At 47.2% G+C, this 12,467-nt stretch overlaps 1 long non-coding RNA gene across 7 annotated transcripts in view; it reads right to left on the bottom strand.

Annotated features, from left to right (window-relative positions):
- LOC108498012 overlaps nt 1-12,467 on the bottom strand; it is a 387,118-nt gene that overhangs the window by 16,878 nt on the left and 357,773 nt on the right. Inside the window, exon 8 of one of the 7 annotated variants that reach the window (XR_001875035.1) lies at nt 9,262-9,414. The exons of the other annotated variants lie outside the window; for them this stretch is intronic. This is a non-coding gene — a long non-coding RNA (uncharacterized LOC108498012). Of the gene's footprint in view, nt 1-9,261; nt 9,415-12,467 lie in introns of those variants that run through there. 7 annotated transcript variants of the gene reach the window in all.

The following is a 12,467-nucleotide window of genomic DNA, read 5'->3' as shown; positions in this document are numbered from 1 at the left end:
TTTTGAAGAAATTAACTAAGAAATCAGCAAGAAGCTGTTTGTGAGCATGTCTGTAACATTTAGTGCTCAAGATAATGCCAAGACCAGGACATTTTAGAGGCGCAAGAGAAGAAGGGAGCAACATCAGCACACTCGGTTTTAGGCTTCTCCTCAGGACTTTACATGGTCACTCTGAGGACCATGTGAGCAGTGTCAGAACAACCGAACATAAAGTGAACCTGCTCATGGGGACAGAATTCAGACCCCTCAGAACAAGGATTATTTGAAAGGCTGAGGTTCCTCTGGATACCTTCTTCACACTGGAAACATACAGTGTTAGCCCCAAGAGCGTTTATTTTTCCATTGATAATGATGCAGGAGACAACCCCTCACTCCTACAAGTGATCACCTGCCTTTGTTAATCCATATCTGTGTTACCTGTGGCCCAAGGCTGAGCTTGTGCACCCACATTTTGGGTTCTGAGACGTGTTGTTTGAACCAGCTGCACCTGGATCAAAGCCCAGCAGCTCTTTTTTCCATGGACACTACGGCGTCCCTGCATTTCACTCCCTCTGCTGGCTCCAGTTATACATCAAATGAAGCTTTTGAGACCTGAAATTTCTTAAGGCAGGGATATATTAAGTTCACCTCAATCTTCAGGCTCCTGGGCCTGCCTTGCTCAGCTCTGCTCTCCTTACAGGCATCACAGCTGGCAGGGATGTAGCCCTTCCTCCTCCCAGCCACGGCATCCCGGGCTCAGGACAGGACCGTGGTGGCACCACCAGCACTCCCACTGGAAGTCTGAGTGGAAAGTGTGTAGTTCCACCTCTAACAGAGAGAAGGACCTCACCTCACCAGGTTATATCTGTGGGTGCAAGAGCCACAGGTAACTCCAGTCATGGTCATGCTTAGCCAAGTGCCTGCTGCCAGTGCCCGCTGCCTTGATATAACTTCCTGAGGGAACTGTAGCATGGACTTCAAACGTTTAGTATTTAGGGAAGAAAAAAAAGAAAAGTAACACTTTTGAAGAATGCCCCTCCTGAGTCTGAAGGACCAGGAGGATCCCAGCTGTGGGTGTGTGCCGGCGCTGCCACAGCTCCATGGAAAGTCAAGTGCTCCCTCCCTGCTCCAGGCAGGCTGGCGGAGAACAAGCCCTCTTGGCCAACACTCCCTGACACAGCCGTGCTACGCGGACAGGCTCTTATGCAATTTTTTGCTTTCCAGTAGCCACGTGACTTTCTATGGCAAGAATTACTCAATGTGCAGTTCCTGTCTGAAGTGGCCCGTCCGAAGTATTCAAAACAAGTTCTGAGCAAACCCACATCTCAAGGGCTGGTGTTGCCTTCAGGCAGATATTGTTGTTATTTCACAAGCAGGATAACTGAGGTAATTTTTTTTTTAAGGGGGGCAGATGCTGCATGTGTACAGGCACTGAACACCCTCAGTGCTTGCCTAAAGCTGGGAAGAAGCATTGAAAACACACAGATGTGATAGATAGTGCTTATTTGGGCACGGATTCCTCCCAAACCATTATGCTTTTTGCCAGGCACATATTTACCTGCCACAGAAACGGACCTTGTACCTCGTTGTCCAAATACTTGGCTGCAGTTATTCTGTATTTCAGGTTTTTGGTACTTCCCACTTGCTCATATACCAGGCTGCAAACCCCAAACCAGAGCAGAAGTCGCTTCCTGCACCGTGGTTATAAGGGAGTTAAAGTTCAGGTTTCTAATTGCTCTCTCGAGGCCTTATTACTTGTTGATTAGGGCCTTTTGGGAATGGTATCAAACCTATAATAATAAACACTCATTTCACTGGGAAGTTTGTAGCTGCTGTGGCAGCCCTGCGGCCCTTCTGAAACAGCACTGCTACAAACCAACCAGGAAAGGCCTCTCTAACCTCTCCAGAGGCTTTCCAGGCTGGACAGGTCTGATCCACTGGCATTTTCCTGTCGGGTTGGAGCTGGGGCTGCACTTCTGGCAGAGGTGCTCGTGTCTCTGTGGGACCCTCTCCCCTCTTGCAGCCCAAGGACCAGCGCTGTGAGTGGGGTCTGGGGCAGGAGCCTGGGGGGAGCACATCTGTGCTGGCAGACTTGGGGACAGCAAGCAAGTAAGACTGCTAGCACACTGCTGGTGGCCAGTCAGTTTTGCAGAGATTCCTCCTGCCCATGTTCATAGTCTGTTATCTCCTGTTCTGTTATGGCACCCGAATAGGACAGATGACCTGAAGGTGCCATCCTGAAAAATAGGTACTTTTAAGATTCAGCAAAAGACTGACATGTGAGGATGTTGCTGTACGAGGAGTGTTTGCTGTATGAGAAGTTTCTCAGCAGTACCCTTGGAACAAGAAGCCTCCTCCTGTAAGTGCCCATGGCCTGACCAGCCCTGCAGGAGCTGCAGACGGTGCCCAGTGCCAGATCAGGGCTGTCTCTGCTGAAGGTCAGGGATGCTGCATCCCCATGGGGCTCATGGGGATACAGTGCCCAGACCCCCAGCTGTGACAGAAGTGGTCCTCCAGTGAGGAGCTGTGGCGGGGCAGTCGTGAATGCCCAGCTGGTCATCCCCACCCTGTGACTCATCAATGCACACATTCTTAATTACAAAACCACTGATTTCTCCTAACACAAGCAATCCAAGGTGTCATTCCCAGGTTAGGTTCTTTGGAAGTGCTTGTATGGTATTGTTTTTAGAGTCTGGGTGTCAGAAGGGGTGGGATGGGTCACAAATCATCTTGAGCAGGAGAGAAGTTGCTGAGAGTCTGCTCTCGGCAAATCTCTGGAGAAGGGCACCAGCTCTCCTTGAAACACCCGGAATGAATGAGCCTGAAGTAAAAGTAGGTGTTTATCTCAAGTCACTGCCTCGAATAGCTGGGTACCTGTTGGAAGGGGCTGATCGATGCAAACCAAGGCAGCCATGCGTGAGCTGTTACACAGTGGTTAGTATTGATCAGAGCTAACGGCTGCCGATAGGAATGCGGAGCGGACTGACAGGACGAGAAGGGGGAAGGAGGAAACAGCCTTCGCTGGTGGCAGACGTACAGAGGGAAGCCGATAAAAAGTCAATTCCACTTAACTGAATGGCTGCTAACTAAATATTTTTGGGGCCAGAGCCTTCCCAGATAGCAGCTGGAGCGTCTCTGCTCCGGAACTGAGACATCAAGTGAGCGTGGCATCGACGGCTGAGATAAGAGGTGCTGTGACGGCTGGTGGAGCAGGAGAACCTGATGAGCCAGCCCTGCATGCCTGCCCTGCATGGTCATACACCGGAGCAGAACAGAGCAATCCAGAACTGCTTTTCCCAGGCCCAGTACTCAGACTGTGGACAATGTTTCAGGCCAACTTTAGTGGACTGGATCAGTGCTTAAGGCACCGCATGTAAAGTAATTCTCCAGCAGTTTGATTAATAGTGTCATAGTCATAGCTTCAGTTCAGGTTCAACCTTTTTAACGTTTTATTATTTTACAGCGTAATAAATCAGGGCAGCAGGAAAAGACAGATGTAGGAATGTCCCTGTCTCCCGTCTGCTTGTGCAGACAATGGGTCACAGGATAACGGCTTCCAGGGCTGAGGCAACTGATATTAGAAAATCTACTGGAGAAGAGCCTGTAACAGAGCCAGAGGTGCCCTGAGGAAGGAAGAGGCAGCTGGAAGCTGGTCAGCATGTCCTGCAGAGCTGCAGCACTGACCAGGGAAGGAGCAGGCCAGTGGTCCCAGGGAGCTGGGAATGAGATGGAACTGGATTGAGATGTCTCCTTGCCAATTGCAAGAGGAAAGGCAGCTGTGCCACAGCACCAACTATCCTGGAGCAGAGTGGGATGCTGCTTTTTCTCATGGAGCAAACAAACCCCTTCTTGCCTTTTCAGCACCAGCAGTGGCTGAATCAAGCTCACCACACTGGTCCTTACTGGGCTCGGTGATGCAGAGATGGACGCAGCCCCAGGATCGTCACAGGAGGCTACAGCTTAGGGAAAGGAAAGCTGGGTCATGTAGGGCCAGCTGGGTCATGTTGCAGACAGGAGGAAGCAGAAGCTTTGCAGCTCAGTTCATGGACAATAATATACATGATACAGACGGAAGAAAGAACAGAGATGTTTTTATGAGATCAAAATAATAAGAGAAGTGTAGAGGTTCATCTCTGATGGAGCTGATGGAGAGACTGCAAGAACATGAACCTAAAACAGGCAGTGGAAGGGACGGAGGTGGTGAACGTGAAGCTTGACTTGTTAGGAAGGAGGGATGAAGGGGGAACACGGGATCTGAAGGGATAAAACGGATAAATCAAATGCTAAGAAAAACTCTTAAGGTGTATTTTTTATGGACTGAAATGTGTGTAATAGCAAAAAGAAGTTGCTGTGGCAATCAGAAGAAGCGATGACAGAGCCTTGGAAAAGAGGTTTTGCCATTAGAATGAAGAATGATCCAATAATTCAGAAATTGGGAAGGGTAAGGGAAAAACTGGAATTCTGGTTGGGTCATAGTAAGTTAAAAACTTCATGGAAAAGTAACAAAAATCTAATGAATGTACTTTGCTTCTCATATCACCTGCTTTGTTCTGTGCAATGCAAATTTCAGGAGAGCACATAGAGATGCAAATAAATTCATGTGTAACGTGGCAAGAACAAGTCAGACTAATGCTTGAAATTTCTGCCCTCTATTTATGGCCTCCTGCTTACATTGCAGAGCAAAGCAAGTCGTATATTGAACAAACATTGCACTGTTTTCCATCTTCCTTTAACAGGACTTAATTTTACTTTTAAATTTTAATTAGTTCCACACAGGGGCCTGGCAGTCCCAATGCAGAGACACTACAACTTACAGGTTGTTTGTCATTACAACTTCTGGACTGTTAAAAGAGGTGTAAGTTACAACCCAGGGACCTGATGACCAAAATATTGTCACCAGCTGGACTCTGCAGGCAAACATTTGTATTTGCGCATGCTGATAGTTCAGGTGTTTAAAAAACAAGGGTATTTGTGTGTGCTGATCATTCAGGTGTTTATAAAACAAGGTCCTCATTGCTGTCACTGCCTGTCTGACACTGATACGGGTGTGTGGTTGTCATGCAGGTGTTGCAGGTTAAACCACCCTGGACACAGACATAGACAGACACACTGACAACCAGAAATCCCACAGCTTTTATACACGTGCTTTTAAAGATAGTGCTCTGAAACCTTATATTTACTTTTATTCTAGTTTAAATAAAGGTTAGCTGTGAGATTTAAGCCACTTTCTGACAATGAACTTCTAATTACACAGCGAAGGCATCAGCACAGCTGGAAAACTCCTTCAGCCTGCGTGTACCATGGCTGGACAGTCAGTGGGATAGCTTAGGGGAGAAAACAGTTCAATATTCCAGTATATTTTCTGCTAAATACTGTGCAATTCCAAACTGGACTGAAATCCAGCCTGTTTTATTCTGCTTTCCTACCAGGTTACATCCCTGCACTCCATTACATTGGAATGTTTTAAAGCTGACACAGTACAGGAAAAACTAATGAAATCTATTAGACTTCCAGTACAAAAGAGGAGAAATTTCTAAGAAATACTGCACAAAAAAAGTGCAGATTAAAAAAATGGAAGCAGTGGAGAACAGTAACTATGTGCCACAAAAAGATAAACACAAAAAGCTCAGCTCTCTCTTATAAGACACCCACAGACTCCATCTGTCATCCCAACCCTTCCTCTCCCAACTGTTCTTAAATTAAATGAATGCTTCTAATGGGAGATTTTCTGATGAAAGCTTATGAGAATTCATCCAAAGACAAATTAAAACAATGCCGTGGAATCAAGCAATTCACCTCTCTCATAGGTTGCCTGGCTTCAGTAGTTGCATTTACAATAGAAAAAAAACAACAATAAAACACCCAAATAAAGAACAACCAGCGAAAGAGCAAACCTTGCACTGACCAAAGCTGATGCAGACGCAGGTCGCTCTCTGCAACTGTTCTAACAGTCCTACAGCTGAGATAAAGGTTATTTCACTCTGTATGAAAGACTCCTGTACACATCAGATTTACTGGTTCTGTCCTTTATAGGCCCTGCAGTCTGAACACCTCCCAAGGGATCAGCAATCTAAAACTATATATCATCTTTTTCTTCATGTAAAAAGACCTAGCCTGGGCTACTGAGTCTGAAGTGGCTTTAAAATGTATTTTCCCACTCACCACTTATCATTTTATTTGCTTTTAGCATCCTACTCAGCATCCTATCCATACTGGACATGAATAACCTGTCCAGAATTCCCATTCTCACTTTTGTTTCTGGTCATCTGAATTTTGGAGTTGCTGTTTAATAACAACATTCCTCTGTGTTTAGGTCGAATGCATTTAATTTCTGTCTCTTGTAGCCTAGATGGACATATTAGCAAAATGTAATGAAATGTTTCTATTAAACCCAGGTCTGAAGGAGGACACTTGAAAAGGAAAGAGATCTTTAATTCAGACCCGATCAGCTGTCAGTGCCTCCTTCATAACAGTCTCAGTTGCCTCTGTATTTCACCATTTGCTCTTTGCATTCGCACCAGGCAGTCTGATACCAAATGGTTTGAGTATTTTAGTTTTCTTAGCTAATAGTCCCACTAAATTTAGATCTAGCAGCACAAAGGAACTTAAAAGAAGAAGAGCCACCCCTCGGGCCCCAGAGAAGTTCCCAGTGCCAGGACAGGCTGAGGCTGAAAGCAACTGGGATGGGGGATGCATGACCGGGCACTGCTCCTGGTGGCTGTGGGGCCCACGGCCATTGGTGTAAGTGGGGCCAGGGCCAGGGCCATGCTCAGGAGTGCCCCTGCTGTCAGGGAGAGCAGGGGCAGCCAGAACTCTGCCTGCGTAAACCAGGGGCTCTGTCATCAGCACCCTCTGGTCTAGATTGTTCTGCTGCTGCAGGTGCTTCATTCCCCTCCCTGGGTTCTCAGCACTGGATTGCAGTGCTCACATTGCCAGTCCCCTTGGATTTTCTTCTCCATTTGCTTTAATCTATTGTGCTCCCTCCCTGCTCTCTCACTCCCTTTGCATGATTCCTGCCCTCACCCTCTTCATTACCAAAGTCACTGGGACTTTTGGAGCTCACAGCGGAAGGTAACTGACCCCCCAGTTCCCCGGCTCTCTGTGATTTCTGTGTGTGCTCTTTCACAGTTTCTCTTACTGAAGTCCCTCACTGTTGTACTTAACCACCGTGAGTGACAGAAATCCAATGCTGACCACTTCATTATCTGCCGACCTTGTCCCCTGGCCTCCTGCCCCTCCATCTCTCTTGGGCAGTTTGCCCTGTGTCGCAAGTCCTTGTTAAAGGTCAGGACCCCAAACCATCAGCATTGGTCGTGTTGTTTTACTGTATCACCAGAGAAATCAGGGCTGTCGGATCTCATTAGAGCCCTATTTACGGGTGGAACACCGCTCCTGGCCCAGGATGAGCCGCTACCTTTGAAACGCAATCTTCCCCAGATCAAACCAGCAGCACGCAGGGATTATATTCCACCAGTCAATCTCTCATAATCGCTCCCACCCTTATTGGCATGGCTACTGTGGTCCCTGCATGAGAAAGGAAATCCTCTTAACCAAATACTCTCCTCAGGAGTAAGACTCCACTTCCCGATGAAGTGGCATGGGCCGTGGCCACAGGGAGGATGGGACAGGCGGCCACCCAGGCTCACACAGAGCAGCCTGGTCAGTAACCCCCGTGCACTGCCTGGTTCTTCCTGCTCAGCAAACCAGAGACACGTCACACTCGATGCAGCGCCAGTGATGGAGAAGTGTGAACTGATCCTCTCAACGCGCCTCTGAAATGAGCCGGGAACTGTCACCACCGCGCGGGAGCGGGGAAGTGACGCCGCTTCCTGCGTGTGACATCGCAAACCAGCGGCAGCACTAGAAGGTTAATTATTCCCAGCCTTAGAAAAACTTTAAATCGTGATTCTTATCAGCTTCTTCTCTGACATGAGCATTAAAAGAGAGAGACCCCTTCCCTCTCGGATTACGCCACCGTTTTCAGTCACAGTCATGGCAATGCTGGCATTGCACTAAGGGATTTCCAGAGGATGTTGTCAGGTAAATAACATCGTGCTCCACATGTCGATTGAGCCTTTTAAAGAAAGTTTCAGTGCGGCTGTGTGCTGAATTTGTAATTTCCCCAGTGCACAATGCAGAAAATGATGCAAACCCATTACATGAATTCTGAAGACAAAGAGAAATCTCAGCTGCCTAAATGAGAATAAATCAAAAAGTAAACATGGAGGCTAACAAGAACCATAGGAATAACCTGGAGAACCAAATCATATCTAAGAAGAATCCCTGTACAACATGGCAGGACGGAGGAAGCAGCATGTTAAACTCACAAAATACAGATGTTTCACTGAAATGAGAGATTTGTAACTATTGCCTGTTCGGCCAACCTGAGCTCCAATTTGTGCACTACAGAGTCATACCTCATGATTTTTCTAGAACCATTTATAATATTTCAGCATTCCTTGCCTGAGAAATTCCACTTTGTTGTCAGATGATGTTCCTCCTGCTCAGGATGGTTGGAGAAGTTGAGCTGATGTGCACAAGGAGGTGCTGCTAAACCCAACAGCCCACGGATGAAAAGGGAGCGATCATGTGAGGAAAGAGGGGCTGAAAGAACCATAAGGGCAACCAAGCCTGGAGGCAAGGTTTGGATGAGTTTTTATACCACCTTCTTGGGGGTTTTGTTACTAAATTTAATGCCTAGAAAGAGGATAAAGTTAGATGTTGTACGGTGAGAGGATTATCTTTGTATGTCACTCTGGGAAAGGCACAGCTCACATGCAGTCCACGGCGGAATTTTGAAAAATCCTTCTTCAAAAAAAGTATAAAAAGAGGAAAAACTATGAAATCCTCAACTAGATGGAAAAAAAGAGAAGATCTTAAGAAGTCTAACAGACAGCCTTAAAACCAAAGCATGTAGACTCAATATAATTTATTAGAGGGGCTGGAAAAGGCAATATCTGCAGTGGAACAGCAAAGTTATCCAAGAGGAGATTTACCAGGAGCTCAAAAACCTGTGAATATGGTCCAAATTAGGGGAATTCAACACCTGCTTTGCCCAGTTCTGAGCCAGGCAGGTGCAGCTGCATTTTTAAGAGTGTGTAAAAAAGGACCGTGCCATACATGAGAGGTGCAATAGCAAAGAGCCTTAACCAAAAGCAGAGACATTTTACTCTAGATTCTCAATCAACTGGGAACTGAGAGGATGAGGTTACCACATGTGTAAAAAGCCAGATCTGCTTTCTTTTAGGTCACTAATTCTGATATTTTTGCATCCATTTAGGTCAGCAGGGTCATAAAGTATAACCTTTCCATTTTGCAAAGTTTCTTCTAAGTCGTTCTCTAAGAGCTCCTTTAATGTGTCCTTACCCAGAGCAGTGGGGCTGGCTCAGCTGGGCTCCTTTTCCATTTGATGCACAGTTACTTTACTGCATGGGCCTGTGATGTTCAATAGGGGAAGAAGAGCTAAATTAGGCTAAAGTGTATTTTAATTTAATACAATTTGTGCTAATACTGAAAATACACATCTATTATATCTGACACTGTTTAACGTTTCGGTATTTGCTTAATTAGCGATGCCCTATGAGAATGAGTGACTCCTGGTAAGTGGTTTCCTTTGGGGCTCTAGAAGGGGTCTCTGCCCCAGAGCAGCTGTTCCTACAGCTTGTTCTCTGTGTGGCCACAGTGGATTTGCTGCTTGGTTGCAGCACTGAAACTATCTGTCAAGTCCAAAGCAGAAAAAGAGTTTGAAAGGCAAACATGATCTGTGATCAATATCCTAACAAATCCAAAGGAAGCCCCAGCTCCCAAAGGGTTAATCCAGAGAAGAAAAGGCATCCGCATGTTTAGCGAGCTAATGTGTTTATTGACTGGGAGGCCTTTAAGTCTTCAACAGGGAAAAGCTCTGATAAGTGACTGGAAGTTCAAGTCAGACAACCTAGTTTTGGTGAAACTTGGGTTGAAGGAGGGTTACCTTTTCCAGCTGATTGACTTTTTGGACTCTGGGGGGGTCATCCCTGAGGTGTCCTTTGGCAGGGGGTCTGCACCTGCTCAGAGCAAAGCCCACTGTGGAACAGGGATGTTCCCAGAACAGGGAGTATCCAGGCTGGCAAGCATGGACACAACACACACACCTTGTCCCAGAGAAAAATGATGGGCCAGTGTCCCTCCAGCATGCCCCAGTGCCTTTCAGCATGTTTGAGTCTGGAACTGCAGTGTGTTGTAACCGTCTGCCAAACCTGTCACCTGGACACTCCTGATTTCTGCAGGGACGTCCCAAAATCTACGACTCTCTGCTGAGAGCACAACACTACTTGGTGCCTCCACTTCCCAACCTGGAGCTGACTCCCTGCTTCCAGGCTGGCATTGGGACAGCTGCCCACCAGCCTGGTGGACACCCCTGCCCAGTGCTGCACTGAGAGCTGCACTGGACCACCTTAACCCCCCGTGTCCACCCGCTGTGGGCACTGCCGGGGTCAGGGGTCAGTGTCCGCCTGCTGGCACAGTGAGAGCCAACATTGTCCTTAAATGGCTGCAGGGAAGAGACAATGCCCCCCTGCCACTGCCAGGCATACCTCAGGGCAGGGGTATCTGCTCTACTGGAAAACTGCCAGCCTGGGAGGTGATGGAAGTCGCTGAGGGCAGCTGGAGAGTCAGGAACCTCTGACAGCAACTCAGTGACCTGACCAGCCCCATGGAGCTGCTTGGCACTGGCTGGGCTTTTCCCCTGGATGAATCCCCTGTGATGAATCCTCAGCTCTGTGGATTTAGCCCCCTGTGCCAGCCGGGAGTTGCTGTTTGGGGACAGGTCTGGGCTGCCCTTCCCAGCCTGATCAGAAACACCCAGTGACCTGGCCTCACCTCCCCACTCCTGATGGCTGGACCCTGTGCCCTGGCACGAGCACGCCACTGTCAGACAGAGGGCGAGGGAACCCTGGGTTACATGTGGTGCCTTTTGCCATGACACTGTTGGAAATTACTTTAAAATCCAAATAACAAAACCAGGGGGTGAGAGACATTACCAGGATTCAGGATAACAGAAACACTGGGATTTTGGTAAATGTACAGGTTTTGATCTGTCCCACACCATAGCATGCACCTAATTCAAGACATAACTGCAAGGAAGAGTCAGTAGATTTCTCTGCCCTTTTCGTGCCAAAATCCCCTGGTTCAGGTACCGTGGCAGCAACTACAAAAATGTAATGACAGAATATTCCTGGCAGATTTCTGCTGTATTGGGAAAGGACTGTAACTGAACCAGGTACATCCCATTTCTACATTAGTTAAGAGATTATAAGAAGATAAATTAAATTAATGGTCCATCTAGCCAATATCCTGTCATCAACAGGGACCGGTAACAGCCCTGCAGGCAGGAGTATGGAATCAGTGAGCAGACAGTGCTGCTGCCCCAGAAACCACCAACAACTTGGGATTAAAGGACTTTCCGCACTACAAGTATGTCCCACTTTTCAGCAGTCCCCAATGGATTTTTCTCCCAGGAAGCTGTTCAGTTGCTCCTGCACAGAGAGATGATCAAGAGATGCCAGTATCCCAAGTGCCTATTCAGGAAACAAGTAAATACCCTGGAAAATTGTTCCCTGTAGGCCTGACAATCTGGTTGGGAATAGCTATGAGGAGGCGGGTGAGGAGCAACACCACTGCGGCCTTGGAGAGAACGGGCATAATGTATCCTGGCACTGCTCCCAGTGAAAGGCCTAAATTGGAAATTTAGGGTGGGTGCTGCCCACCACGCGACACAGATCCCCACAGGAATATTCTCCTTCTGCAGAATCCCAGCCTGGGGACAGGGTGGAGATTCAGCCTGAGCGGTGAGATCTGCAGGCACACTGAGCACAAGGACTGAGCTGAGGTTTGAGCCTCAGTAGCTCGAGATCCAGATCTTCATGGGTTGGGATGTTTGATTGACCGGGCCATCAAAGGAGACACCAGTCGTTCTTGCTCTCAGGCTTCTCCTCGCCTCGATTTGCATATTCAAGGATCTCCGATGTCTGGCTGTCAGAGATGGTGACAGTTGGGGGGGGTTTTTTAGCTTTATCAAGGGGGATTATTTTTAACCCAAATTATTTTGCATTGTAAATGTTTAAATCCACATCAAATCCAGATTAATGCATAAAATAGTCCAAGAGGGTATTTACTGGGGAAAAAAATAACAATAAATCAAATTATTATGGCTAGCTCCCATCTGAAGTGTTTTAAAAAGGGGAAAGTCTGAGATTTTGGCTAAAATATCACTTCAAGGAGAAGATTGAAATAAACCTCTCTACAAAACGGCCCAAGTTTACATACAAACTGGAACCCTTGGTACTTTTTCACAACATGACTGGAATTAATAATGCAGATAAATCCTAAATAAATCAGGATTAGTGTTAACTACGTCTTGAGGTTTAATACGCTGTACAAAAATGAAAGGGGGCTGGCGGGGGAGGAAGGAGCTTTGCCTTAAACCCCGCCGGAGCAGAGCCCGGAGGAGG

Source organism: Lepidothrix coronata, unplaced genomic scaffold, assembly GCF_001604755.1.
Source record: "Lepidothrix coronata isolate B3197 unplaced genomic scaffold, Lepidothrix_coronata-1.0 Scaffold54, whole genome shotgun sequence".
NCBI classification, from domain to species: Eukaryota; Metazoa; Chordata; class Aves; order Passeriformes; family Pipridae; genus Lepidothrix; species Lepidothrix coronata.
The sequence above is the reverse complement of the archived record's forward strand: the minus strand, read 5'-3'. Positions and strand labels throughout refer to the sequence as shown.